The following is a 25,588-nucleotide window of genomic DNA, read 5'->3' as shown; positions in this document are numbered from 1 at the left end:
AGGTCACTGGATGGTTGGGTGAAGGGCAGTAAGGTAACTGCGTATGAGAGGCTTTACAATCTGATTGCTTGGGAGCACTTGTACAGTTTATGTTTTCCAGAGCTGCACCAGCACCTGATTGACAGCAAGCTGACTGGTCCCAGGAAGCTTGCACAGGAAGTGAACCACTGGGAGAGAACCAGGGTCCAAAAGAGGTATGGGGGAGACCACGCCAAGGGTGGGCAGGGTCCCTCTCAGAAGAAAGGGGGGGGTAAGGGTAAACAGGGGGAGTTCTCTAAAGGGCCCCAAACTGATTCCCAGGGTAAGGATTCCCAAACCCCCCAGTGAGAAGAAGCCATGGTTCTCCCAAAGGAAGAAAGTGGCAGGTGGTCCCCCATGTAAATGCTATGCATGTGACCAGGTGGCTCATGTGAGGGGGGACCCCAAATGCCCCCAAAGTACACCGGCACCCACTGGTGCGCCGTCCAGGGTTTAGCCAGTGTAGCACTTGGGGAGGAGTTGGTTCCAGGTGTGTGGGAGCCAGCTGAGATGACCCTTGTCTCATTAGGGGACAGTGAGATGTTCCAGAGAACCCTTGTGCCTGAGAACACTAAGAAGTTCAGGCAGTGGGTGACCATCAATGGACAGAGGGTGGAGGCTCTGAGAGACACAGGAGCCAGTGTGACTACAGTGCGGAGTCACCTGGTGTCTGAAGAGCAGATTGATCCCTGGGTACTTCACCAAGTAGTTGCAGTGGACAACTCAGAGCGCCTGTGTTGAGTGGTATAGGTTTCCTTTGAATGGGAGGGGTCTAAGGTTACTTGAAGGTAGCTGTGAGTCCAACCATGCCTGTTGATTGTTTGCTAGGCAATGACCTGGAGGATTTCCCTTGGAAGAAGGTGGAACACAGGTCTCGCTTGGAGATGTTGTGTCTTCCTGAGTGGGAATGCATATCCACCTGGTCAATGGCAGCCTGTCAGGGGGGTAAGGAGCCCTGGAGCCTGAAACAGTGGCCCAGGGGACCGCCAAGAAGAGGAAGGGCAGGGGGTGCGGGAAACCGGCCCCAGAAGTTCCCACAGTCCAGTAGGAGGCGGAGCCTGAGGGTGACGCCCGGAGCTTACAGGGGAACAGGTGGCTGAACTGGGGGAGGTCCCTGAGCTGTCGCAGTGGCAGCAGGAGAGGGGACCCACCAGGGTTGCATTCTGTGAAGCACAGAAGACTTGTCCTACTCTTGAGGGACTGTGGCCGCAGCCTGCAGCCCAGGCGGCTGGAGAGGAGCCCAGCACACACCTGATCTATTGGGAGGATGGCCTCCTGTATAGTGAGCCTAAGGTTCCTGAGCCTGGGTCAGCTTGTATGCTGGTGGTACCCCAGTGCTTCAGGGCCTTCCTACTAGGGTTGGCTCATGATGTACCTTTGGAAGGACATCTGGGGCAGGACAAGACCTATAAGAGGCTTGTCTCCCACTTCTATTGTCCCCAGACGAGCAAGCATTCTACTGCACACTGTAGGTCTTGCCCAACTTGTCGGGCAAGTGGCAAGAGAGAGGGGAAATGTAAGGCTCCCCTCCAACCTTTACCTGTGGTTAGTACTCCCTTTGAGAGGGTAGGTATTGACATTGTGGGTCCTCTGGACCCCAAGACAGCCTTGGGTAACAGGTTTATCCTGGTCTTGGTGGACCACGCCACCCAGTACCCAGAAGCCATTCCTCTGAGGTCAGTCACTTCCCCTGTGGTGGGTCATGAAGTGATGGGGGTTTTTACCCGCATGGGGTTCCACAAGGAAGTGGCATCTGATAGGGGTACCAACTTCATATCCACATATATGAAGTCTGTTGCAAGTGTGTGGGTGACCTACAAGTTCACCACACCTTACCACCCCCAAAGTAATGGTCTGGTTGAGAGATTCAACCACACCTTGAAAGGTATGATTCAGGGCCTGTCAGAGCCCTTGAGACGAAAGTGTGACATCCTCTTGCCGTGCCTTCTGTTCACTTACAGGGAGGTGCCTCAAAAGAGACTTGGGTTTAGTCCCTTAGAGCTCATCTATGACCACCCTGTGAGGGGACCCTTGAGTCTGGTGAAGGAGGCTTTGGAGAAAGCTCCTAGTAAACCCCCCCAGGATGTATTTAGCTACATGCTGGCTTTGAGAAACCAGACTGCCCGCTTCAGGAGTATCGCACAGGAGAACCTGGAACAAGCCAGGACGATATGAAACGGTGGTATGACCGGAATGCCACTCTGGTCGAGTTTCAACCTGGTCAGAAAGTGTGGGCGATGGCGCCAGTGGAGCATATGGCGCTCCAGGATAAGTGGACAGGGCCATTTGAGGTGGTGGAGCACAAGAGTGAAGTCACCTATCTGGTGGACTTGCAGTCTCCAAGGACCCCTTTTAAGGGTCCTGGATGTCAACTGCCTCAAACCTCACTTTGAGCAGACTGAACTGTCCATGCTCCTTGCGACAGATGATGGGGTGGAGGAGGAGAGTGAGCCTCTTCCTGACCTCCTGTCTGTTAGGAGAAAAAGATGGGTCTGTGGAGGGAGTGATCCTCTCCCCCTCCCTGACTGAAGAGTAGCAGATGAAAAAGGTGCATTCACAATTGCAAACAAATCTTCATCAAGCAAAGAAAAAATATAAAATGCAGTATGACAACAAACACCAGCCTGGTCCTCAATATACAGACAAAGATAGAGTTTGGTTATCCACAAAAAACTTTGTATTCAAAAATAAAAATATGTTTCATCCAAGATTCATAGGGCCTTATGAAGTTCTACGACAAGTAAACCCAGTAACATATAAACTAAAATTACCATTGTCTTTGAAAATATACCCAGTGTTTCACACTTTGCTTCTTAAACTTGCTTCGCCCTCAAGTGTCACACAACCTGCTTCTCTAGTAGTGCAAGGTCATTGGGAGTATGAGGTGCGATCTATTTTAGACTCCAAATATCGAGGATCTTCTCTTTGCTACTTGGTGTCCTGGAAAGGGTACGGACCAGAAAATGACTCTTGGGAACCTGCAAAAAATATCCATGCACCACGTTTGGTGTGACGATTTCACCTCCTCCATCCTGATAAACCGGGCCCAGGACCGCGCTTGGGTGAGGGGTGTAATGTCAGGAATAAAGCTGTGCACGGTCCAGGCCCCACACGAAACTCTGCTGTGCAGATTTGCGGCGCTTTATGCGCGCCACTTGTCATTTCCGCTTGTTCCAAAAGTGGCCATCAGTGTCGTCTGCCCTGTGGTAATTGGACATTGGTGGACAAGAGGCACTTATCAGTGCTATCCTATGAAAGGACTACAATTCCCATGTTTTTAGAGGCAGCAGCCATCTTGGGGTGTGACAGGCCTATAAAGCCCAGTCACACCCAAGCACATTGCTCACTATTTTGAAGACTTCGATGCAGTCAGTCCTCGTGGGGGTTTCCTCTGAAGAAGAGCAGATTTCCTGCAGAGCAGATTAGCAGTAATTCAGAGTATCCTTGTATCCATGGTGAATTCAGATACGAGTAGGTCGTACTCTTAGCGGTAAGGTCTTGATGAACCCAATCTAGATGGGAGTTATTACTTCCAAAGGTAAAGCGACCCCTTAGCATAATGAGCCAAGCGTTTCAGGCCACATTGGTAAAGCACCCCGGGCACGACATTCCAAGCGCTTCGGTTCACAGGGGTAAATCGCTCTTGGCTCAATATTCAAAGCGCTACATTTCACAGGAGTAAAGCGCTCTTGGCTAGATATTCAAAGCACTTCAGTTCACAGGAGTAAAGAGCACTTGCCTTGATATTCAAAGCGCTTCAGTTCACAGGAGTAAAGCGCACTTGCCTCGATATTCAAAGCGCTTCAGTTCACATGAGTAAAGCGCATTTGCCTCGATATTCAAAGCACTTCAGTTCACAGGAGTAAAGCGCATTTGCCTCGATATTCAAAACGCTTCAGTTCACAGGAGTAAAGCGCACTTGCCTCGATATTCAAAGGGCTTCAGTTCACAGGAATAAAGCGCACTTGCCTCAGGATTCAAAGCGCTTCAGTTCACAGGAAGCAAAGCGCCTTAGGCTCGGAAAGCAAAGTGCTTCAGTTCACACGAGTAAGGCGCCCTTGACACAGCATTCAAGCGCTTCAGTTCACAGAAAGTAAAGCGCCCTTTGCACAGTATTCAAAGCGCTTCAGTTCACATGCGTAAAGCGCCCTTGGTCAAATAATCAAAGTACTTCAGTTTAAATGAGTAAAACTTTCAGGCCTAGATGGCAATTGTTAAAATGTTTCAAAGATAAGCAAATCAGTTTCATTGTTTTTGGAAGCATAATATGTGAGATACATATTTAAGTCTTTGATGATATGTGAGATATATATTTACGTTTTTGCAAATTTCTATACTGAGATCAAACGTTTTATGCTTATGAATGCATAGTAGTTGCATGATTGATATTTAGAGTATGTCCATAGTCTAAGGGTCTTGCCTTCTCAAGGTTCAGAGGTCTCAGTTCATTACTTGTTTCATGATTCAAAGAAGGGGCTATGCCCAATTCATAAAGGGTCTCAATCTGATATTACGGACACGCCTTTACTCAAGAATCTATTGGCGAGTTACATTGTTATGAATGAATACATGCATATTTGTTCTAACCTTTTCCTTTCAGATCTCTCTCCCTGCAGTTCCCTACCCTAATTCCCTTCCCCCTGCCTGGCTTCATCATAACTCTGCTATAATAGCTCTCTGAGTTGGTGACCCCGGTAGGTGGGCCTTTTTTTTCAGCAACGTGCAGATCCAGAGGAAAGGGCACCTTGACAGTAGATATCTAACTAGATCATGTGTTGGTAGATACATTGAATGTTCATCCACTATTTCAATATGTGGAGGAATGTGTGTTGTTGGTTAATTTAGATGTCTTGTTTTGCTTAATTTGAAGGGCAACTATTAAAGTTAATTTTGTTCCGGGTGAAGGCAACTCCAGTAAGGGTTATTAGAGAACATTGAGTGAAAAAGAATGGGAATATGAACTGATATAAGCTTATATATAGAAATTAAAGGATTTGCAGAATGTTGCAGAACTACTAATGAACCAGGAGTATAATATGTATGTATAGCAAGTTCTTCAATAAAACACAAAGAATATTGATACACTCTCACAATATGGAAAAACAAAAAGAAGACAATGACATATATCTGTATTTGTACCACTACATCATAAATAAATAGGTATTTGAATCTTGTCAGCAGACACAAAAAAAGCAAAGTTCACTCAAGAGTGCATATTTAAATAGCTCAAAGTTGTTTTCTTGAAGGTAGTCACAATGCCTTCATATCTCTTCCATGTACAAGTTGTAAATCTATACTGAAATTGAGAAATTGGGTTGTTGGTTGACTGGGGTGTGAGCCCTGGTCAAGCAACAGACACAATTCCTTGCAGGGCGAACCACAAAAAGTCACTAATTTAGCTTGTGCTTAACCCTGGGTAGCTTGCACAAAAAACAGTCAGGCTAAACCTATAGTCAACATGTTAAGTATTAATGCAGTACACAAACAGCAACACAGTGAAAACACAAAGCAATAACAACCCTAAAGCAATTAGAGGAATAGAGAACATCTTAACAAATTATTTGACACCAAAATCATTAAAATCCAATTAGTAGAACTGAATTTATGATTTTTTTAAATATAGGCTCAAAATAGCAAGTGCTCAGTTGTAATGCCCAACTGGGTACCTTCAGCACATCAACCAAGGGTCCAGGAGTGGATGGAGACCTGTTGGTGGTTCAAAACACTCAGGCTGGGTCCCAGGTACAGAGTTAATATGTTGGGATCCTGTTATGTCCCTGGGGCTCTGAAACGGGGCCAGCAAAACTAACCCTTTGAGACACTTCTAGAAGTCTTGGGTGTAGGTGAAGATGCAGGGCTGGCTTCTGAGGGTTCAAGACAGGTTCCAGGCAGCAAAGCAGTCCTTCCATGTACAGCAGCATTCTAGTAGAATGCAGAGCAAGTCACAGTAGCATGTAGTCCTCTGAGAGTCCTTCCGCAGGTCCAGTAGTGAACTGAAGAGTATATCTGAGAGGCCTATGTTTATTATTCCCTGGTGTTCTGCTCCTAGAAGTTGAGAGAAGTATCCAGAAGGGTTCTCTAAAGTTCCAGAAATGTCTTACTCCTTCTGCCCTAGCTCCTAGCTGGCTCCTTTGACAATACAGAGTGATTAAGCCTCTTGTGTGGTGGCAGAGTCCAGCCTATTCATTTGTAAGAGGGGCTGTGCTTTAGCTCTGCCTATCCATCAAGTCAGTTAATGGCTCCTTCAGGCTCTGCTAGTCCCACTATTGTGTGACTGTCTGGGGTGAACTCACAAAGTCTCAACTGTCAGTTACATCGAGTCACGTGCCCTAAGGCAGGCTAAATACACAGTGGGCTAAGGGCAGGACAATGGCAACTTTTTAGAAGTGGAATTTTCAAACTGACAATGATAAGCCTGATTTTACCATTAAAGATGGGTTATCATTACAAGTTCATAGATGCCAAACATGACTGATCTACCACCTTTGGTTTAGGAATCACAGCTTATTAAATATAATAAGGAATTCCCAATGTTATTTTGTTGGAGGGGTAGGCCTCACAGTAGTGAATAAATGAATTTGAATGTACATGTCCTACCTTTTAATGGCACAGAACCCTGCCATGTGGGGCTACCTAGGGTCTGCCTTAGGGGGTGACTTATATTTGATAAAAGGGGGATTTAAGTCTTGGCAAGGTGTTTTAAATGGCAGATCAACATGGTTGTGGGACACTGCCTTCAGGCTGCAATGGCAGGCCTGGGACATGTTTTAAAGTGTTACCTAAGTAGATGGCACAATAAGTCCTGTAGATCCACTGCTAGCCTTTAATTTGGAAGCTCTAGGTATATGTTATACCACTCTACAAGGGACGTACATGTAAAATAAATATGCCAACCAGAGATATGCCAATTAAACCAAGATTTAGGGAGAGAGTATAGGTACTTTAGAACCGGTTTGTAGTGGTAAAGTGTACGGAGTCCTAGGACAAACAATAAACAATCCAGCAAAAGGTAGGAGGAAGGCAAAGAGTTTAGGGGTGACCCGATAGAGAGGGCCCTTTCCAACACTGAAGGATAGCTTTTGGCAGCAAAATATTTGCTACTTGTTGGCAGGTAACTGTTGAGTGAGTCCCCTGGCTAGGTGTTGTATTTATTATCTTGCAAATTGCCTTGAACTATTTAATATCTGTTTGTTTTCAGTTCTAAGTTTGCTGTTGATGTTTTTACTTGATTTTTTTATTGTACATTTTTTGTTTTTTTGTTTATTGATATAAAGGGAATAACGTGAGAAATCTAATATCTATTGAAATATCTCTCACAGATATTAAATCTCAGCTTTCCACTGCATTATGAAAAGGCAATTCTATTTATCTTCATGAAAAAGGGAAAGTATTATTTCTTTAAAATATTGACATCCAGTAGTTCTAAATTCAAAGATGACCAATGTCTTATTGAAGACAAAGAATGGCAAGAATTACACAAGCTTCTTCAAAAAGTGGTCATGATCCTATTCAGAATCTACACTTGATGCAGTTCTCCAAAATATTATTCTATTGATGATTAGGTTCTTACAAAATGTTCATCACTGCTTGAATTCAAACCACCCATCAATTGAAAGAAAGAAAAAAGCCTGAATTAACAACAAAAATGTCTCCATAAGACTCACCGTTATAGAGAGTCTTCAGAACGTAGCCATTTTGCACTGCATCCAAGGCACGCCCCCCCTCCCATATTTCATTTAATTCATTCCCCTGTGCTGGATTTTTGGGAACAGCTCTGTGTGTTTCCATTGGGTATAAAGGGTGGGGGTGTAGAATTCAACTTTGAAAGATAAAGATCTCGCTCCATCTTAGAGGCACCCTTAGGTTCATGAACTCACTTCAGATTGTTCCCAGTGCATTGCCATGCCAAGGTATATGCTTCAGCAGCCATCAACTGGAATGAAACATATAGCTGTTGAGATCAGGAAAAGTAAGGGAATGTATTTCCTTTCAGTCCTCCTCCCCACTCACATTCATAAAACTGGCTGAGCAGAGTACGCATTCCAAGCACCAGACAAAAAATCCACCTTGTTCTCAGACAGTCCCACATGAAATAAACAACATATCATTCTCCATGCACAACAACTATCAAATGAGTGCATATAAAAAATTGAAAAAAAATCAAACAACAAAAAACAAAGGCTAACTAAATTAATGTTAATATGTGGATGAATGAAGGAGTAGGAAATACATTGTATTAACTACAATTGATATCAGAAACCTAGGAGGAAATAAACAGAAGGGATACAATACACAACATATACCAACAGTCAACTGGTATGGAAAGTACGACATGCACCAATGAGCTGAGAACATTTTGAACATTTAGGGCCAGATGTAGGTAGGTAAAATTTTGCGACTTTCAATTTGCGAGTCATACCGACTCGCAAATTGCAACTCGCAAAAGTGCATGCAGAAAGGTGTCTCAGACACCTTCTGCGATTCGCTATGGGGTCACAAAGACCCACCTCATGAATATTAATGAGGTGGGTCGCATTTTGCGACCCCATAGCGAGTCTATGCACTCACAGGGATGGTGGCCTGCTGGATACAGCAGACCTCCATGTCTGTGACTGCTTTTTTAATAAAGCAGTTTTTCTTTTCTTTTTGCAGCCCGTTTTCCTTAAAGGAAAACGAGTTGCAAAAAGAAAAACGTCCGAAACCATTTGGTTTCGTTTTTTTCAGAGTAGGCAGTGGTCCATAGGACCACTGCCTGCTCTGAAAAAACATTTTTTTCGTCATTCACAAAGAGGAAGGGGTCCCATGGGGACCCCTTCCCTTTTGCAAATGAGTTACCACCCACTTCAAGTGGGTGGTAATTGCGAGTTGGTTTGCGACCGCATTCGCGGTCACAAAGCAACTCAGCATGGCGATGCGGTCGCAAATAGGAAGGGAACACCCCTTCCTATTTGCAAGTCGCAGCCTCAAATTGCGAGTCGGTACCGACTCGCAATTTGAGGTTGTGCATCGCGTTAGGCCTTTTGCACGTCGCAAACTGCGTTTTTCGCAGTTTGCGACGTGCAAAAGGCTTTCTACATCTGGCCCTTATTTTACATAATCTTTCATCCAGTTTGGCAGGGACATCCAGTGATCTTAGAAAATAATGGATATAATGCTTACGCAACATTCCAGCAAATGAGTGAAAGTGAATGAGCCTGACTTCTTTCATAAGGTTATGCACCCAAGACAATTTAAAACAATAGGGTTAAATAATAAATGCAACTGCATCATTTTGACATCCATTTGCTCAAAAGGAGCCATTGGTGTGCCAGTGCTGGTGAAGCAGGAAACTCCAAAGTAGTAGACTAGGGGCCTGATTTAGATGTCAGAGGAGGGGTTACTCCATAACAACAGTGAGGGATAACCCATCCGTAAAAATCTAATTCCGATAAGAAACAATGGGATTTAGGTTTTGGCAGACAGGATATCTGTTACTGTCGTGACAGAGTAACCCCTCAGCTGAAATATAAATCAGGCCCTTAATTTTTTACAAATTGTGATTTTTTGTGGTTCTCTTCTAGATGGGAACTGGAATGGCCAGTTTGGGCAGCCCGACACTGTTTAAATCATAATAATTCACATAAAAATAAACATAAGCATACACAAAAACTTGTGGGTTGTATGTTCAAAATTATCTTTGTTGTACCATTGCCATGGGAGTCCTTATGTAAAGGCCTGTCCCCTATATGCCAAAACCAGCATTTTGCCATGATTGCCTCTGTTTGCCAAGAAATACTCCCAATGTAACAATATTTTGACACAGGTGCCAATAATGATGTATACTGTGTTAGCATTTCACCATGGTTGTCTCTTATGCACAAATTATCACTAGTATGCCAGCACCAGTATTTTGTTGTGGCTGTCCCTGATGCAACTAACTACTTCCTGAATCCCAGCACCAGCATTTTGACATCTGTGCCTTTTTTGCTAACAGGTTCCTCCAAAATTACAGCACCAGCATTTTTCAACATTGCTGTCCCTTAAGCCAGCTATTTCTAATGTGCCAGCACAAGCACTCTGCCATGTGTACCACATTTTGCCAAGAATGACCTTGAATATTTTATGTTGATACTCATATATGAAATCACAGTTGTATTTAGTCAAATGCAATCAATAGCTCGCAATGAGAAATTCTTCTTTTGGCCCTGACTGATAATGGTGGTCACTTACTCCGAATGCAACCTGGACCCTTCTAACCAGACCCAGGGCCAGTACTCTTTAAAAGGTATGTGGTAATTAGGCATACAAATAATTGGCTCTGACAACTTACCTAAATGGCCCTAGTATACAGTAGGACATGTAGGTTTAGGAACCACAGTGAAGCTAAATCGTTTATGGGTGCACTGCTGTGGTACCAGATGTCATTGTAAAGGCTGGTTGTCTTGCTAGATGTTTTTAATTTAAAATTAAGCCGAAACTTGACTTTTGAATTAAAAGTATTTCCAAAGACTTAAACTGCCTTATTTCTATTTATGTCACCCCAAAGGTGTAACCTAGGTGCCCCAAGAGTTGGGTGCAGTGTAACCATAAGCAAGGACATTATCAAAGTTGTTTAATAAGTACTGGTGAAGGCAAAAACTACCAATTTATGTTTTCCCTCGTTGTAGTGCATTAGATCTATAGGCTAACACGGGAAGTCTTTATTTAAAATTAATAAAGTCTTACTTTTGATAGGAGCGAGCTAAAGATATCATTCTAGGTATTGAATTCAGGTATTGAATTGTTAAATCAAACAACCTGGCAATGTTATATTTATTAGAAATATTACAGGAAAATAGTTTTAGAACTATTTTCTGAAGTTGCATAAAATCAGCCCTGTAGTAGTCATTGCTGATTGATCAGCCTTTGACAGGCCAATCCCAGCTACCCTAATGAGTTGTGAAGTGACCTAGCTAAAATGAAGGAACCATCTGGTGGGAGGAGAACTACAGCAGCAGATGCCAGGGCAGGAAGGGAGCTGGGTGGCCAAACTGGTTTTCCAAGGAGGGACAGACAGTTAGGATGGAGACCAGGACTCCCTCAGCGCTTAGAGACGTCACCATTTTCCACTCTAGAGGGTTGCTTTCAATTCAAGGTGATGCCCTTCGATTTGATGAATGTCCCTCTCACTTTCTAAGGTTTGGTGAGCAAATTCCTGCCAGAATTCTAAGGGAGTTGTCATCACAGAGGGTGGCACCCTGTACCATAATGGTTAGGAGGGTCTCACTGCTTACCAGTCCAGAAACCTGGATAAATATGGGAGAGCTGCCGAGCAATTCAGATTATTGACTGGAAATCTCAAGAGAAGAAGGACTTTCCTGCTGAACCCCCAGTCTGCACCACAAGAGGACTGCACTTATGAGGTATTCACCTGCAACTCACTCTGGTCTTCATAAAAAGAGGATGTTAGGATGATTCCAAGATTAAGGCATGGACTCCCTGAAAGTAACAGGTACAAAAGAGCTACCAAGACCCAGCTTCATCAACTTCAGAGCCCAGCTGACCAGCGCTTAGTGGACTTTTAAGGATTTGACAATGTGCATTGCGGGAATTATAGTTCCAACACTCCAAGGGGAAACTCAGAGCTTCTGAAACTTTGGTTAGTGTTGTGGACCCTTGAGGGACCCAAAACAAATCCAGAGAAAATGGGCGGCCGGGGTGAATGGCTGATGTGTATTCCAAGAGGACTGCACTCTCAAAGACTGGACCTGCTGCATACTCTGGTCTTCACAAAATTACAACTTTGCTTTGCTGTCAAGTATAAGGAGTGGACTTCGTGATGAGCAACAGGTAGAAAAGTGCTGGAAGAGCTATCTGCATACATCAACAACAAGGACAACTCCAGTTGAAAGCTTCACCTGGATTTTACTTGCACTGACCAGTTGCATTGTGGGTGTTGTAATCCCAGAACCCAAAAGGCAAATCTGAGCTTCTGAACTCTAGCCTGGTGTGGTGGATCATGTTCCTGCATAAAGAAAAATATCTGTAAGCAAGTGTAAAAGTGTTACATCGCAGGCGGACTGAACTCTTGGCTTTGTGCAGGTCCAGTGCAACCTTTTTTAACCCTGCAATTGCTAATTGCTTCTAAGCACCAATTTTACTTTTAAACTTTAATATGTCCGGTTCCCAACATTGGGTTTTGGTCACTTTGGTGTCATTTTAATCATAAAAAGGTTTTCTACTTTTATAAAGTGGTATCGGATATTTATTGTGTCGTGTCTTACTTATTTACTGTATTAGTACTTTTAAATGCTTTACACACCTTTCTCCTAAACTAAGCCTACCTGCTCACAGCCACGCCACTAAGGGTTAAGCAAGAATTCATTTATTGAGAACTTTATTTGTGATTGAGGTGTTACTACTAGCTGTAGGTATCCACCTGCACTCACTAATAAATCACTTTCCTACACCCACACACATACTTACACACCCACTCACAGACCAACACAGCCACTCACACACTTGGACTAAAGTATGGTAATATAAATATTACTTTACGTAATAAAAACAGACGAAATTCACTGAAAAAAAGAAAGGTTACAATGACATTATAATAAGGAAAAAGAATTTTAAAAACCTTAGAAATTCACTAAAAAAAGCAAAGGGAACAAGGATGTTATAATTATGTTCAGAATTTACACACACAAACCACAGACATTCAGTATAGTTAAAGTTAGCCCAAATAGCAATAACTCATGACCTAGGGTCAATGTAACTCATTGCCGTCATCATGTAGTGATAATTACCACTCATATTACATCAGTCAGACACCTTCAATTACAGAATAATATAACTGCAACATTCATAAATATATATATATATGTCTGTCTATCTATCTATCTATCTATCTATCTATCTATCTATCTATCTATCTATCTAGCTATCTATCAGAAAACAGTTGGGAACACACTGCCTCACAAACCAGCATGCATCTTGCACCATTGCGTTATGGTGAATGTAGTACAAATTCGTGCTTACTTCATTTGCAGTCTGTAGTTTTTCACCTTAGTGGGTGCGGCTGGTGCTGTATATCTCTAGACATGTGTTTCTGGGTGTAGACCTTCATCAGTAGAGAGTACCAGGTTTTTTTCTGGGGTTGCTGGAAATGCTGCCAAAGTCCTCTCAGGTCCCAGTGCCACTCACTGGCACACAGGTGCATTAACCACAGCTCATTAGCTTGCTGGCTCAAGGGAGCCTTTTTAAATAGGAAACAATTGGGTGCACACTGCCTCACAAACAAGCATGGTTTGCCCCATTGCAGTATGGTAAATGCAGTACAAGTTTGTGCATACTTCATTTGTAGTCTGTAGTTTTTCACCTTAGTGGGTGCATCTAGTGCTGTATATCCTCAGACACATGTTATTGGGTTTAGCCCTTAATTATTATAGAGGAGCAGGCTTTTTTTCTGTGGTTACGGGAAATGCTGCCAAAGTCCTCTCAGGTCTCAGTACCACTCACTGCACCCAGGTGCATCAACCAAAGCTGGGCAGCTTGCTGGTTCAATGGATCCTTTTTAAGTACGAAACAGTTGGGAACACACTGCCTCACACTCCAGTATACAGTTTGTCATATTGCTTTATGGTAAATACAATACAAATGTGTGCTTACTTCATTAGTAGTCTGTAGTTGTTTGTCTTAGTGGATGCAGCTAGTGATGTATATCTCTAGACATGTGTATCTGGGTTTAACATGTTTAAAAGGCTCTCTTGAGCCAAAGAGCTGACAAGCTCATCTAGGATGCACTTGTGTGTCTATGGGCTGGTATTGTGACCTATGAAGACGTGGGCAGCATACCAGCAACCCCAAGTGACTTTTCAATGCTCTCTGCTACTTCGGCTCTCTACTGATGCAGGGCTAAACCCAGAAACACGTGTCTAGAGATAACAGCACTACTTGCACCAACTTTGATTAAAAACTACAGCAACTTTGAAGTAAGTGTACTGCATTTACCAAGATGCAATGGGGTGAACTGTGAGAGGCAGTATGCTCCCTCCCCCTTCTATCTATCTATCTATCTATCTATCTATCTATCTATCTATCTATCTATCTATCTATCTATCTATCTATCTATCTATCTATCTATCTATCTAGCTAGACACAAAAATACACACACACAGTTATATACATATATATTTCTGTACAGTGTTCCTTGCAGAAAATGAGAATCAAGCCCAAGTGGGCATGGTACACTCGAGCAGCAAGGTATAGCAGGATATGGACCTCAATCAGTATAATATTGAGCCTGAGGTTTCAAATCCAGCTAAAAAAGCTAATGTGGCCCCGTAAAGAGCAGAGCCCACAAAGACCCTGGGGTGCCATCATATACTAGTTACAGTGCTGTCAAATAATTCCTCCCCAGTTAGGCAAGACAGCGCTGCTGTGAGACATGGCCTGTAGATTAAAGTGCAGCACTGAAGAGTGACATGGCCTCTGGGTCTGAGTACAGTCCGAATGGGAATCGCAGGACGCTTATGTGGAAGGAAGATAAAAGGCTGCCCAGTGAAAGAACATAAATAAAGGCTGCCAGTAATGGGAGTTGGACAACAATCTCACTAGATTCTGTAGAGAATACCAGTCCGAAAACAATTAGGTGATTAAAGTGCAAAAACAGACCACAACACCACATGAGTACCACTGTCCTGGAAGATTAGGATAGGGAAACCTGGCCGGGGCCTTATCTCCAAACCTAGCACGCCAGGGAGGAGTCTCTTATCCTCCTCCCTGTAATAAAAACAAAGTAATATCACAAAGTTGAATAAAAAAACTATACACATCAAAAATCTTCATGAAGTTTCATAACTAGTTTGCCCCTCACTTGAGCTGCTGTTTTGAAAGTTTCAGGGTGATCCATGAAGCTGGGGCCAACAAAAATGGGGTCCCAAAATGCATTTTCCCCATGCAATTTCCCATAGGGATTTTGGAAACCACTGCAACCCGAACCCCTAGACAGAATTAGACTGAACTTGGCAGAAAACTAGATCTTCCTTCATTCATCCCTAGGGGATGTCTAGAGTGCATGGCTACCAGAAGGGCCTCTCGGTGCTATGGCAATTAGGTACCAATCAGAGAAGAACTCAATTAGAAAAGTGTTGATTTTAGCAGTTTCCTGAATACAAGTTCTGATTTAGTTTGCCCTAGGTTCTGTGGGTGTGTTCAAGAGCTTGGGTACAAGGAAAGCGAGGGGTCAGCCACTCCTGCTCCTCATAATCCTAGGGACTACAAACAATTGCTGATTGATTGATGCATTGTTCCGGTGGGGTTGTACGGAGTGAGTACATTTTAAATCAATTTGGGACCCTTTTTATGCTGTCGCCGTTTTTTAAATTGAGACTCGCCCCCAGGGCCCGAAACTTTACTCATAAGTGTGATAAGAGTGTCTGAAAGGGATCCCTCCTGGAGATAAATTTTCGGAAAAAAAAAAATTCACATGCGTTTATCCACAGGTCCATGGCACCCCACAGTGTGAATTCATGACAGATCAGTGAACCCATAGCCCATTCAAAAAAAAAAATATACACCCACTTCTACACACACACAACTACACTTACAACAATTTGCACATCCATGAACCCACTCACATACCCACTCACACACTCACTAAACCAATCACACACCCACTCAGACCCACAGAACCACTCATCCTCACTCACACACCCATATAGCCACTCACACACCCACTCACATACCCACAAAACTATTCACATACCCATTCACACAACCATACTGCCACTCCCACACCAACAAAACCAATCACACACTCACACTCAGAGACCCACATACATCTCAAAGACACACTCACAGACACACACAGCCACTCACACACCAACTCACATACCCATACAACTACTCATTCACCCACTCACAGACCCACACACCCACTCACTGATAAACACAATCAGTCACATGTTCACTCACAGAAGCACACACCTATTCATACACCCATTCACAGACTAATACGACTACTCACACACAACTCACACACCCACAATATGATTTACAAGCACACCAACTGTAGCAATTGTCAGGTGGTTCTCCTAAGTAGAGGGATGTGTTTATTTCTGATTAACTTTTATTACAATGATTTCATCAATGAACCTAATCGTTGTTTTGATGGTCTTGCTGATTGCATTTCAGAAATTATAGAGTGGAGACCACTTAAAGGCCTAGAAACTTTTTTATGTTTAGCTAGTGATGTCAATGCAAGACTGAACACAGCCCGTACGGGGGGAGAACTAAACAATTACAGTAGGAGGGACAATAGAAGAAATGAATTGGACGCTTTACAAGCCAGTTTTGACTTGTTTAATTAAGTAGATATTGTGGGTAGAAACAATTTGGGTTGCCTACGTTTGGGGGAAGAAATTGTAATTCAACAATTGGCTATATTTTTGTATCTCATAACTTAGTTGATGTGCTGCAATATGGAGTGATTATTAGTGAAGATTTCGGAGACCATAACCCATTGGAAATTGCCATCAATGTTACACTCAGAAGGTGGTTCCAATCATTAGCAGGTCTCATCAATGTATCCTCAACAACTGATAATCTTAGAATATGCTGGAGACTTGCCAACATTTTCAGTGTCTTTCTAAACCTGTTAAACCTAGGCAACCGGTCCCATGTTGGTTTGACCAGAAATTATCTCAAGCCAATCACCTCCTGTGAGGGCACTATGTAGAGATAATGCTCCTGTAGCTTCTAGGTGGAAAGAATACAAAATAGCGATAGGGAGGAGACGCAATAAAATAATTAGCAACAATTGGGATTTATTGTCATGCTGGGTACACACGATGGATAGTAAATCATTTTGGAATGCTGTGTCAGGCATACACTCGCTAGATAAAACCACCACTGTCCTCAGCTGCCATATAAATAGTGCTACCTGGGAGGATCATTTTTCTGCAATATACCAGTCTCCCTAGGCCCTGGTAATGTGTTGTCAGAATGTTATCCCCACTTTGTTTTTCAAGTTTTTCAAGTGATACTAGAGGAGTCAACCATTTCTCTGCAGCAGAGCAACGTTAGTAAGGCTCCAGATCCGTATATGTTTCCGATCATTGTAATTAAATGTGAGGTGGATTTTTGGGCACCACTGTTGGTTAATGTTTTTAACAACTTAAGTTATTATGGTATACTGGTCTCCTGGAGGAACTCAGTGATTGTCCCCCTTTTTAAGAAAGGCTACAGTTCCAAACCCCACTTTTACCATCCACTTTGTTTAATAGAAATCACAGCAAAATCTCGGAAAGAGTACTTCATAATAGTATATTCGATTAGGCACAAGAGCATAATATTATAGATGTATGCCAGTATGGGTTTTATTCTGAGATTGGAACAGTGGGACACTTCTTAAATTTGAATCTAGTGATAAGAAAGTACACAGTGGCAAAACAGTCGCCCATCTACTTAGCCTTATGGAACTAACAACGGCGTTGATCCTTCTCTCCCGCAAGAGAGTGATGCGTGGTTCAGGACGGGCACCTCAGGTCCGGGTAGGCTTTGCATTGATTTTCCACGCCCAGCGATGTTGCGTTGAAATCATGTCGCACGGTGTCAAGAAATCGCGCTGCGTGGGGACTTGCGTCATTAACAGCAGCCGCTTTGAGTGTTGCACATCGTTTCTCCGGCCGTGTTGCGTCACTCTTCCAGTTGCGATGCAGGTGGAGTGTCAATTTTAGCCACGAGGCCGGCAGCATGCCGTTTATCAGCCACGAGGCGGGTGGTGCACCAAACGTTTCCCTGCAAGGTGGTCTTTCAATGGATTTCTGTCCTTTTCCACGAGCTGCACCTTTCAAGGGCCTACAGACAGGTTAGGGCACCACATGGCAGGTAGGACTCTCAGCAGAAAGCCCAAGTGCAGACAGAGAGAAGTCTTTGTTGTCCCTGAGACTTCAACAACAGGAGGCACGCTCAGTCCAAGCCCTTGGAGATTCTTCTTAATCAGGAATGCACAACAAAGTTCAGTCTTTGTCCCCTTTCACTGGCAGAAGCAGCAACTTTAGGATAGCCCATCAAAGCACAGTCACCGGCAGGGACAGCATTTCTTCTCCGCTCTTCAGCTCTTCTCCTTGGCAGAGGATCCTCTTGATTCCAGAAGTGATCTGATTCAGGGGTTTTGGGTGCACTTTCTTATACCTCTTGCTGCTTTGGAGTAGGACTACTTCAAAGAGAAGTCTCTGTTGTATTCAAGATCCTGCCTTGCCCATGCCAGGCCCCAGACACACACCAGGGGGTTGGAGACAGATTGTGAGGGTAGGCACGGCCCTTTCAGGTGTAAGTGACCACTTCTTTCCTCCCCTTAGCCCAGATGAGCCCTCAGGATATGCTGGCTACGCACCATCTCCCTTTCTGTCACTGTCTAGAGGAGAGGTGCAAAAACACAACTGTCAAACTGACCCAGACAGGGAATCCACAAACAAGCAGAGCCACAAAAAGGTTTAAGCAAGAAAATGCCTACTTTCTAAAAGTGGCATTTTCAAACACACAATATCAAAACAAACTTTACTAAAATATGTATTTTTAAATTGTGAGTTCAGAGACCATCAACTCCAGATTTCTATCTGCTCCCAAAGCGAATCTGCACTTTAATAATATTTAACCTATGAGAGAGATTGGCCTTCCAACAGTGAACACTGAATTTGGCAGTATTTCACTGTCAGGACATGTAAAACACATAAGTATATGTCCCACCTTTAGAAATTGGGTTTTTGGTTGGCAGTCAGGTTACCCCCTGTCCAAGCAAAGACCCTCACTCTAGTCAGGGTACGTCACACACAATTCAAATTATCCTGTGCCCACCCTCTGGTAGCTTTGCACTAAGCAGTCAGGCTTAACTTAGAAAGCAATGTGGAATAATTCATGCAATAACAGAGTATATAGCACCACACAAATACACCACACAGTGTTTAGAAAAATATAGAATATTTATCTGGTTAAATGTAGGTCAAAACGATCAAGATTTGATAAGTACACGTTGAAATATCACTTCAGAGAATGATAAAAAGAGTCTTTATTCTTTAAAAAGCAACAAGTGTCCTGCAGTCCTTTGCAGAAAAGCAGTCAGGTGAGTCCTTTGGGCAGCCAGGCAGTTCCACTTGGCAGGTTACAGAGTCTTGGTCAGAGTTTCTTCACCAGTGGTATCTTGTCCAGAAGTGTCTGAGTTAGTTGGGTCAGAGGCCCTGTTTAAATACCCAAGTGTGCCTTTGAAGTATGGGAGACTTCAAAGAGTGGCTTAGAAGTGCACAAGGTCCCCTTTCAGTTCCATCCTGTCTGCCAGGGTCCCAGTAGGGGGTTTGACAGTCCATTGTGTTAGGGCAGGCCTCTGTCCTTTGACATATAAGTGTCAGGCCCTCTACCGTCCCAGCCCAGAAAGACCCATTTAGTATACAGATGTGTGCAGGTGTGAAGGAGCATCCTGTGTTGGGGGTTGTGATAGTTTGTATTGTCAGTGGGAGTCTGTTGTGGGTAGCATAGTTTGGGGGGTTAGTTGGGCTATTTTTCTCCTTCTTCTTTTTCTTGCACACCTCTACCTTTCCCCATTTCCCACTTTTACTTTCATATTTATTTTTGTCCAGCATTAGTCCTCTCAATATGTCAGGTAGGCCTCGCCTGTCCAGGATGGGTGAAGACGAATTGGGGGGGGTTCCTATGGCTAGTAAGCCATTTCCTGCCACTAATGCTGGAAGCTGGGGGGAGTGAAATGCACAAGGGAACTGTCAAGTAACCCAGCAGACGTGGATTGTAAGGCACAGAAGGATTTAAGTTCAGAGAAATGCTCACTTTCTAAAAGTGGCATTTCTAAAATAGTAATATTAAATCCAACTTCACCAGTCAGCAGGATTTCGTATTAGCATTCTGGCCATACTAAATATGACCTTGTCACTCCTTCTAGATCTGAATCTACCACTCAGATAGAATAGGATGGTAGCCCTAATGTTAGCCTACGAAAGGAACAGGCCTCACAGCAGTGTAAAACGAATTGAGGAGTTCTACTTTACTGGGACATATATACTACACAGGCATATGTCCTGCCATTTACCTACACAGCACCCTGCCCTATGGGTTACCTAGGGCCTACCTTAGAGGTGACATATGTAGCAAAAAGGGAGTTTAAAGCTTGGCAAGTACTTTTAAATGCCAAGTCGAAGTGGCAGTGAAACTACACACACAGGCCTTGCAATGGCAGCCCTGAGGCATGGTTAAGGGGCTACTTATGTGGGTGGCACAATCAGTGCTGCAGGCCCACCAGTAGCATTTCATCTACAGATACCTGGGCACATGTAGTGCACTTTACTGGGGACTTACAAGTAGATTAAATAAGCCAGTTGAGTATGAACCAATGTCACCATGTTTTAAGGGAGAGAGCATATGCACTTCAGCACTGGTTAGCAGTGCTAAAGTGCGCAGAGTCCTAAAACCAACCAAAAACAGTATCCAAAAACTGGAGGGAGGCAGGCAAAAAGTTAGGGGTGACCACCATAAGGCTGTCAGGTCTAACACCCACCTTTTACATACACTGCACCCTGCCCATGGGGCTACCTAGGGCCTATCTGAGGGGTGCCTTACATGTGTAAAAAGGGAAGGTTTAGGCCTGGCAAGTGGGTACACTTGCCAAGTCGAACTGGCAGTTTAAAACTACACACGCAGACACAACAGTGGCAGGTCTGGGCCATTTCTACGGGACTACTAATGTGGTAATGTGGGTCACACAACCAGTGCTGCAGGCCCACTAGTAGCATTTGATTTACAGGCCCTGGGCATCTCTAGGTCACTGTACCAGGGACCTATTAGTAAATCAAATATGCTAATCATGGAAAGTGAATTTCTCATACATTTTACATAGGAGCACTTGGACTTTAGCACTGAATAGCAGTGGTAAAGTGCCCAGAGTAACACAAACAGCATACATCAACAACCTGGGAAAAAGAGGCAAAGAGTTAGGGTAGACCACACCAAGGATGCCAAGTCTAACATTAAGGGATAGTACATTTATGTATTTTTATTTCTGTTTTAGTTTGTTTTATGCTTTTATGGCTAATTCATGTGCCAAACAAAGTTTGGCTATTCTCACAAAACTCACACATCCATACAGCTGACACACCCTCTCGCTGACCCACACAACTACTCACACACCCACTCAGTCCCTCAAAACTACTTACACACCGACTCATGCACTCAAAAACCACTCATACACCTACTCACACACCCACATAACTACTCACACACCCTTACAGCTACTCAAACACCCACTCACAGAAGTGCACAGACACTCACACACCCACTCACAGAGCTATACAGCTATGCACACACCCACTCACATACCCACACACCCACTCACACATCCACAAAACCACTCACACAGCTTCTCACTGACCCACACAAGCAGTCACACATCCACTCAGAGAACCACACAGCCACACACCCATTCACTGACCCATACAGGTAGTCATTCACTATTCACAGACCCACAAAACCACTCACACACCCAAAATCCACTCACAAACTCACTCGCAGAACCAAACACTACCAAGTGTACTCACAGACCCATACAGCTACACCCATTCACCAACCCAAACAGCCAGAGACACATCCCCTCATTGACCAACACCACCACTGAGACCCCACTGAGAACCTCATACAATCACTCACTCACACACTCACAAACACTCACACACCCACTCACAAAACCATACAGCCATTCACATACCACAAACACTCACACACCCACTCACAAAACCACACAGCCATTCACACACCCACAATACCACTCACACACCCACTCAACAGACACACACAACCACTCACATACCCACTCACACACCCATACAGTCACTCACACATCTACTCAGATAACCACTTACACATCTACTCAAACAACCACTAGCACACCAAGTCACAGACCCATATGGATACTTACACACCCATTCATACCCACAGAGCCACTCATATATCCACAAAACAGACACCCATTCACAGACCCACAAAACCACTCAGAGACATACAGCTTCTCACACCATCATTCGCACATCTATACTTCCACTTACACACACACTCACTGACCCACACAGCCATTCACTCACCCACTCCCAGACCCATGCAACCACTCACAAACTCACTCACAGAAGCACACAGCCCCCCCCCACACACACACACACACATACACACACTCATATACTTAGGGTCTTATTTACAAGCTTCTGTCACTTTTAATGACGTCTGGCAGCATACACTGCAGAGGCATATCTACAAGGATACAGCAAGCCACCCTGCATGGCTTTTCATGGCCTTGTCGATATGAAGTGAGGCAAGGCAGCGGCGCAGGTTGCTGCATTGCCTCACACTGCAAAAGGGAGGTGTGCCATGGGTGTTAAGGTGGGTGTTCCCACATAACACCCATGGCATTTGACATATTCCCAGATTTATAACATGCTTTAAAGGGATGCACAATTAGGGGAAATAGCATTATTTCTCCTGGTTTTTCCACATTCTATGTGCGCTGCATTCTGCAGCACACATAGTAAGAGCAGATCACCTCCATTTATTGTTTTTGTGCCAAAAGGTGTCTTTCCCTGCACAAAAACAATCATCCCTACAATGCAGACACCCTTGCTCTATGGTGCAAGGGTGCTTGCATTGGCGCTTGGTAGACAATTGTGCACTGGCACTGTGGAAGAGGACAGGAATGTACTGTATCTTATAGATAGGGTGCATTCCTGCCCTTTTCGTTTGACACAGGGCAGCACAGCAAGAAGTCTTGCAACTCTGCCCTGTCCTATAACATTGTAGATGAGGCCTTTAGTCACACACCTACAAAGCCATTCATACATCCACTTACAGAGCTATGCAGTGTTTCACAAGCCCACTATATTAAATGTGTGGTTATTTTAACTATTATATTCCATCCATAACAAAGTGTAAGTTGCTTTCCTATATAGAGCCCATGTTGTGGTCTCATAGGAATGAAGGAACAGTTTTACTGACATATTTCCTGGATTTGTCTATCTGTGTACAACATTCTATTGACCTCTGCCACTTCAGTGTTTGGCAAATGTTAGAGAACACCAAGACAGCATGTGGGAACAGTGTCAGTAATTTATCCAAGGTATCCTTCATTAGGATTTCCAGTCCTACTCCAGTAATTGTGCCTATGTCATTGTCACCACAGTGCACAATCATGAGGTCTGGAATCTGACAATTCACAATGCTTTCAGCCAAAGGCAGCAAGTGATGTCACCTTAACCTTCTCTGGCCAACCCAAGGAATATCCACATTAAATAAAGCTAGATCCCTGTTAATGACACTTTCTAGACTCTCTGTGGCCTAAAACACAAAACCATGGCCCACAATCCTCACTCTGATTATTTTGAAAGCAAGCAGGAGTAGCACACAGGAGAAGGCTGTGGCTGAATGAGGTAAGTTTGAAGATGAAGGGCAGTTTAAATGGACAGAACCTAAAATATAAAATAACATATCTGATTGGATGTTGGAGATACGCACAGAGTAAAATTAGGTAGTGTTTTTATTTAGAATAAAAGTAACTATATCTGTGATTGGCTTAGAAAAAAGAAAAAAGTTGTAGGAGGCTGGCTCTCTATATAGTATACAAAAATGTCTTGCAATATGTAGAGAGTCTGAGCAACCCAACCTTGATATCCAGAGGTAAAAAGCAGACCACCTAATGCTCTTTTTTTGTGGTAGTGTGGGCGAGCAGTTAGGTTAACCCAGAAGATGTGATAAGCATTTGTTATAATGACAGTATCAATAAATGTGGGCACATGCTCAGAAGAATACTAGAGACCAATACTCAAGACCAATTTACGAAAATACTTCAGATTTTTATAAAACGTTTAGGATCAAGATCATCAAAGAAAATGTTGCTTTTCTGTGTGTAGTAACGCATCATAGGAATCCAAGGGGATAAACTTTAAAAATGCATATAACATCAGGCAATGCTCTCACAAATGCCACCTCCTATTTTTAGGTCCAGGCCATCAAAGTGCCCAATGGGTCAGCTGGAGAATGTTGGGCAGTTCCTCGTTCAATAGGGAGCAACGACTGAAGGTGTTGGAGCTGGTGGCCAAAGGTGAAGAGGACCACTTGGAAACACACTGCAAAGATGGATTTACAGGTAAGTCCAGTGGGTCTCCTTGGAGGATGGAGGTTGTAAGAGGTTAAGGACCCCTAAAGCACAGCTGGTTCATCGATGCAAGGGCCAGATAGGCCGGGTGCAGAGCAGTTAGGTCAGCCAGGAGCCATGCATCTTGGAATCTTTGGAGTCAGGAGTAGATCACTTGGAGGATGGATTGCAGGTCAGCATGGCCACTCTGGGGGTGGTTCTTGGGTGTCCATAAGTCCCTTGGCTGGTGCTTGCTTCTGGGCTTTTAGGAGTCCAAAGTGGACTTTGCTTCTGGGTGTCTGACATTGGGGGTCGGTGCCCTGGGTAGTGGCACACCACAACCCTGGAGAGTCACACTGCGACCAAACCTGGCTCCGTGGCAGGTCTTTTCCTTATTTTTGGCAAGTGAATTATGTTACAGGGTAAGTAAGTACCTACACGTAGCAATAGGCAACTAACCTCCACTTAGGTCTCAATAAATTAAACCCAGCTCAATTCTTGGCAGCCTGGCAACAAGTGACAAGGCTTAACTTAGGAGACAGGTGTGTAAAACAGTGAATAAGTAAAACACAAAAGACAATAAAAATCCAACACAAATTTATAATATTAGAGTATATTTTTATCTTTAAAATTACACCAACATGATTAAAATCGGATAAGGGGAACCAAAGATATGAATTTTTAAAGAATTAATGTTTTCTAGCACAGAGAAACTAAAAGTGCCAATTTGGTCTCACTAGACCGAGGCAAAGTCAAAGTTTGAGGCCAACCGCGATGGAGCCCTGCTCGACTACAGCAAGCGGGAGGTCTCGGTCAAAGTTTACCTTTGGACTTAGAGGGTCATTACAACCCTGGCAGATTGTGTTAAAGCTGCGGTAATACCGCAAACAGCGCGGCGGACAAAAAAAGGGAATTATGACCGTGGCGGAAACCGCCAACATAGACAGCCACTTTAACACTCCGACCGCCACGGCGGTACAGACAAGCAGCTCGGCGGTCACCGCCAACAGACAGGCGGAAGACAATGTACCGCCCACAGTATCACAACCCGCCAATCCACCACCTTTTCCTGGGCGGATTCACTGTTTATATAAACACGACGGAAACAGCTCTTACAATGGGAAAACGCTCACCTTAACACACTCCACGAGGAAGGAGGCCACCATGGACCCGGAACTACAAATACTCCTTGCGCTTGTCTTCCTGCTCCTCTACGAACACCAGCAACGTAGGCACCGAAGACAACGATGAGTACTGCACCTACGACATAGGGGAGAGGAGGCAAAAGTCAGGGACACACACACGCAACACCCCCACCCACAACCCGACCCTCATCCACTACAACATACACACCAATGCATTTCCAAACAGCACAGTAACAATCCACAACCCCCCCGGAAGAATGCAAAGACAAAAGGGAATCAGTTCAAACATTTT

This window comes from Pleurodeles waltl, chromosome 7, assembly GCF_031143425.1.
Source record: "Pleurodeles waltl isolate 20211129_DDA chromosome 7, aPleWal1.hap1.20221129, whole genome shotgun sequence".
Taxonomy (NCBI): Eukaryota; Metazoa; Chordata; class Amphibia; order Caudata; family Salamandridae; genus Pleurodeles; species Pleurodeles waltl.
This window is presented reverse-complemented; position numbering follows the sequence as displayed.